This window comes from Vulpes vulpes, chromosome 12, assembly GCF_048418805.1.
Source record: "Vulpes vulpes isolate BD-2025 chromosome 12, VulVul3, whole genome shotgun sequence".
In the NCBI taxonomy this organism is placed as follows: domain Eukaryota; kingdom Metazoa; phylum Chordata; class Mammalia; order Carnivora; family Canidae; genus Vulpes; species Vulpes vulpes.
In genome coordinates, this window is record NC_132791.1 from 7,602,970 (window position 1) to 7,607,966 (window position 4,997).

Sequence of the window (4,997 nt, forward strand, 5' to 3'; positions counted from 1 at the left end):
AAGACAGCTCACCCTGGTCCAGGTTAAATGGGGAAATCCTTGGGGTTTTGTGTATGGCAGTTCTTTCTGAAAATGTACCAAATCTTCCCCATAGACCTGCTAGCAGTACCTTTTGTTTCTCAAAGAATTATTCCCAGTCACTATTTTATTAGTAACTGTTATTAACCTCCAAGCTGTATTTAAATGTCTTTATCTTTCTGATAATACAGGACTACAACAATCTATAGAAAGTGAAAATTTCCATCTTAATACCATCCTTCAGAGATAATTATTAACATTTTAGTATGTATCCTTTAAGTCTGAAAAAAAAAATTTTTTTTGGACAGATCCTGCCGCAGGTTGATTTGTACAAATAGCACAAGAGGACACCAGGCCCATGTAGACAGAAGCCCAGGGGTCATACCAGTCCTTGCGTCCTCACACTGGCAGGCAGAAGACTCTACACTGGAGCCTTTGTGGGGGCCTGGGCACCTTTGGGGGCCTGCGCTGCAGGAGTAGGAGCAGGAGCCAGAGCCAGGGCCATAGCTGCAGCCTGGGCCTTGGTTTGAGCCTTGGCCTTGGACTTTGGCCGGCGGAGCCTGAGACCTTTGGCAATGCGGGCTCAAGCACGTTTCCGAGCTTGGGATGAGCTATGTAGGCAAGTCGGTTGAGCTTGCGGCTGCCGCCCTTTAGGATCTTGGGCTTGACCTCCTTGGGCTTGACAAGGGCCTCGATAGCCTCGGCACGTACAGTCATGGCCTTGGCATTGCTGGCCTGCATCTTCTTCTGGCCCTTCTTGTTGTGCTTCTTGGCAAAGCGCATGTCCCTCAGGAACTTGGGGTCTAACCCCTTAAGAGATTCATATCTTTGTGACCGGGGTTTCTGGATGCCATTTCTGTGCCATTTTTGTGATGGTTGTGCATGGTGTGGTTCTTGGACTTGGCCATGTCTGCATCAAAGTCCACGCCTCCCCAAGAGCCTATGGACCAGAAGAGAAAAAGCAAATCTGAAATTTTTATATAGGTTTTGATCATTTATAAATCATAGGGGAGATTATATATATACTATATTGTTTTGGAAACTTTTTGTTTTACTTAATGTATCATAGACATTTTTCCAAGTTTACACCTAAAAGTTTACCTTGACTATTTATTTTAAATTTTTTTTTTTTTAATTTGGAGACAGCGAGTGTGAGCCAGGTGAGGGGCAGTAGGAGAGGGAGAAAGAATCTCAAGCAGACTCCCCACTGAACATAGAGCCTGACAAGGGGCTGGACCCCAGGACCCCAAGATCATGACCTGAGCTGAAATCAAGTCTTATGCTTAACTGACTAAGCCACCCAGGCACCTATACCTTGACTTTTTAAAAAAAACAAATGCATAGTTTTCTTTTATATGAATATACTGAAATTAATTTTACCATTTTCATTTGTGATGGACATTTTAGTTGTTTCCACATTGTCTCCAATAAAAACATTCGTGCATGCATCATTGTTCACTACTCATTTTTCCTCAGAATACATTCCTAGAAGTGAGACTGTTTGTTCAATGGATATACACAATACAGTTTAGCAAGGTTGTGTTAATACAGTTGACTGTATTAACTGATTTGAACTGTGTAAGTCCACATCTACATGGATTTTTTTCGATAAATGCAGTATAGTCCTGTAAATGTATTTTCTCTTATGATTTTAACATTTTATTTTCTCTGGTTTACTTTATAAGAATACAGTATATAGGGACATGTGGGTGGCCCAGCCAAAGGCCCAAAGCATCTGCCTTTGGCTCAGGGCGTGATCCCGGGTCCCGGGATGGAGTCCCACATCAGGCTCCCCATGGGGAGCCTACCTCTCCCTCTGCCTCTCTCTCTGTGTCTCTCATGAATAAATAAAATCTTAAAAAAAAAAAGAATACAGTATATAGTACATGGAACATAGAAAATATGTGTTAATAGACTGTTGATGCTATTGGCAAGTCTTCTGGTCAATAGTAGACTGTTAGTAGTTAAGTTTCTGGGGAGTCATAAGTTACACATGGATTTTTGATTATGTGGGCATCAGTGCCCCTAACCCCTGCATTGTTCAAGGGTCAACTACAACTTAGACCAGGATTTCTCAACCTTGGGGCTATTGACCCCTTGGGCTGGATAATCCTTTGTTGTAGAAGTTTGTCATGTGTATTGCAGAATGTTTAGCAACATTACTGGCCTTTACCCCCTGGATGCTATAGCCCATATTCCCATGTATGTATGTTTAGATGCATAACTTAAATTTACCATGTTAACCATTTTCAAGTGTATAGTTCAGTGACTTGAGTACTTCACATTGTTGTGCAATCAATACCACCATCCTAGCCCTTCCAATTTTGACACTCCAGAAATTGCTGAATGTCCTCTGGAGGACGAAATTTCCCTGATTGTCTACATCATCACAGAGGTAGATGAGAAATAAAAAATGTCAATGTCATTAAGAGAAAAATGAGAGGCTGAAGAGCTGTAATAGATTAAACAAGACTGGGAAACCTGGGTGGCTCAGCAATTGAGCATTTGCCTTTGGCTCAGGGCGTGATCCTTGGGTCCCCAGATAAGAGTCCCACATCAGACTCCCTGAATGGAGCCTGCTTCTCCCTCTGCCTGTGTCTCTCTGCCTCTCTCTGTGTGTCTCTCATGAATAAATAAATAAAATCTTAAAAAAAAGATTAAATTAGACTAAAAAAGACATTACAACTAATGCAACACACGATCCTAGACTGGATTCTATACAAAAAAGATTTGCTCTAGCACAGTCGACAAATTGGAATGTGTATTACAGAGTAAAGTATTGCATCAATGATAAATTTCCTGAACTTGATAACTACTGGGGTAATGTAAGAGACTGTCTGTGTTCCTAGTATGAAGTATTAAGGAATAAGAGGAAATTAATATTCATCAACTCTTAAGTGTGTATGTGTGTGTGTGTAATGGAGAAGTGGTTATGGTGAAACAAATGTAGGAAAATGTTAAAAATTGGTGATTTGGAGTAAAGATGTACGAGAATTCCTTTCTCTCTTTGTTACAACTTTCTTATAAGCTTGAAATCAATTCAAACTAAAAAGTTTTATGTTTTAAGTGAAAGAAAATGCTTAGAGATGAGATTATTTATTGCCTGCCCATGCTTTTCAATTAGTTGTCCTTGCTAATTTTACTCATCCATGCTTCAGAAAAGGTAACTGTAACTACAGTTTAGAATAAAATCTTGATTAGTCTAAGTCAAGGGTTCTTAAACTTTAATGTGCACTGAAATCAACAGAAGAGTTTTGTAAAACACAGATTAATAAGCCCAACCTCCAGAGTTTCTAATTAACTAGGTCTTAGACAGAGTTGAAGAATTTGTAGTTCTCACAAGTTTCCAGGTAAGGCTAATGCTTACTGGAGCACGAAAAGGTGTAGGCTGGTAGTTCTCAACCTTGTTTGCAAATTGAAATCACTTGGGGATCTTTTTAAAAATCTGATGTCTGGGTCTTACTGCCAGAGATTCTAATTAAGTTGGTATAGAGTATACATAGGTGGTATTTATTTTAAAGCTCCTCACCTCGAGTGATTCAAATATGCAGCCAAGATTGAGAGTAACTCTAATTACTCTCAATTAGAGTCAGTGTAATCCCATTCCCCTTGCCCATGCCTTTAGAAGTAGACATGTTATCTAGTTCTGGCAAATGTGAGGTCTGCTGGGAAAGATTTTCTTATTTTAAGAAAGAGACCACAGGAGCACCTGGGTGGCCCAGTCTCTTGATTTTGGCCCAGGTCATGATCTCAATCTCATGAGATCGAGCCCTATGTTGGGCTCTGCCCTCAGTGGGGAGTCTGCTTGAGATTCTCTCTCTCCCTCACCCTCTGCTCCTCCCCCACTCATGCTCTCTCTCTCTCTTTCTCTCTCTCTCTCAAATAAATAGATCTTGGAAGGAAGGAAGGAAGGAAGGAAGGAAGGAAGGAAGGAGGGAGGGAGGGAGGGAGGGAAGGAAGGAAGGAAGGAAGGAAGGAAAGAAGGAAGGAAGGGAAACTACAGAATAGGTTGTCTCTTTTCTTCTAGATGTTATTTCTGGATGTGATATTTGGAATAGCTCTATCTATATTGCATCATAGTAGGGATTAGTCTTCCCCTTTCCCGTGACTCCTTCAAAGGTAAGCTTTCTCCTATAAGATTCAATGAAGAAAGGTAGGATGGGGAGCAGTTGTCTCAGTACCCTCCTGAGCTTTCCACCTGGCCTTCTGATAGTCTACTGGCACACTGTGGGTTTTCCTCACTTTACAGCTGCCATCTCTTAGAATTCCAGGAAACAGTTCCCTCAGTAGACAAGTGCTCACTTGCATGAATGCAAGTAGTGAGTAGAATGGGTATGTAGATGTGTGGATCATGCCTTATGTTACTTTTTTGCCTGTTCATTTATTTACTGTACCATCTGCACATGACTCTCAACCAAAGAGTTGAGGCTTACACGAGGGAATTACATATATATAATTACATGTATAAAACAATTAACTTTATGTTTTATGGGACAACTGCCATGTCAGAGATATTTCCAATACCTATTATGAATTATCCACTTTTTTATGAACAGTATCCAAAAATTATCCACTTTTTTTTTACCAACAGTTTTTTTAAAGATTTTATTTATTTAATCATGAAAGACACAGAGAGGCACAGGTAGAGGGAGAAGCAGGCTCCCAAGACGTGGGACTTGATCCCGGGTCTCCAGGATCATGCCCTGGGCTGAAGGCAGCGCTAAACCGCTGAGCCACCGGGGCTGCCCAACAGTATCTTTTTTAAAAAGATTTTATCTATTTATTTGAGAGAGAGAGGGCACACAGAGGGAGACAGAGAAGCAGACTCCCTGCTGAGCAGGGAGCTCAACATGGGGCTGGATCCCAGGACCCTAGGATCATGACCTGAGCTGAAAGCAGATGCTTAACTGACTGAGCCACCCAGGTATCCCCCAATAGTATCTATTATTGGAGGTATCAATATGCCCAGAAAAAAACCC

General features: G+C 41.1%; 1 pseudogene; it reads right to left on the reverse strand.

The window, feature by feature from the left end:
- Nucleotides 1-334: 334 nt before the first annotated feature.
- Nucleotides 335-926, reverse strand: LOC112923015 (large ribosomal subunit protein eL29 pseudogene; annotated as a pseudogene).
- Nucleotides 927-4,997: the final 4,071 nt, after the last annotated feature.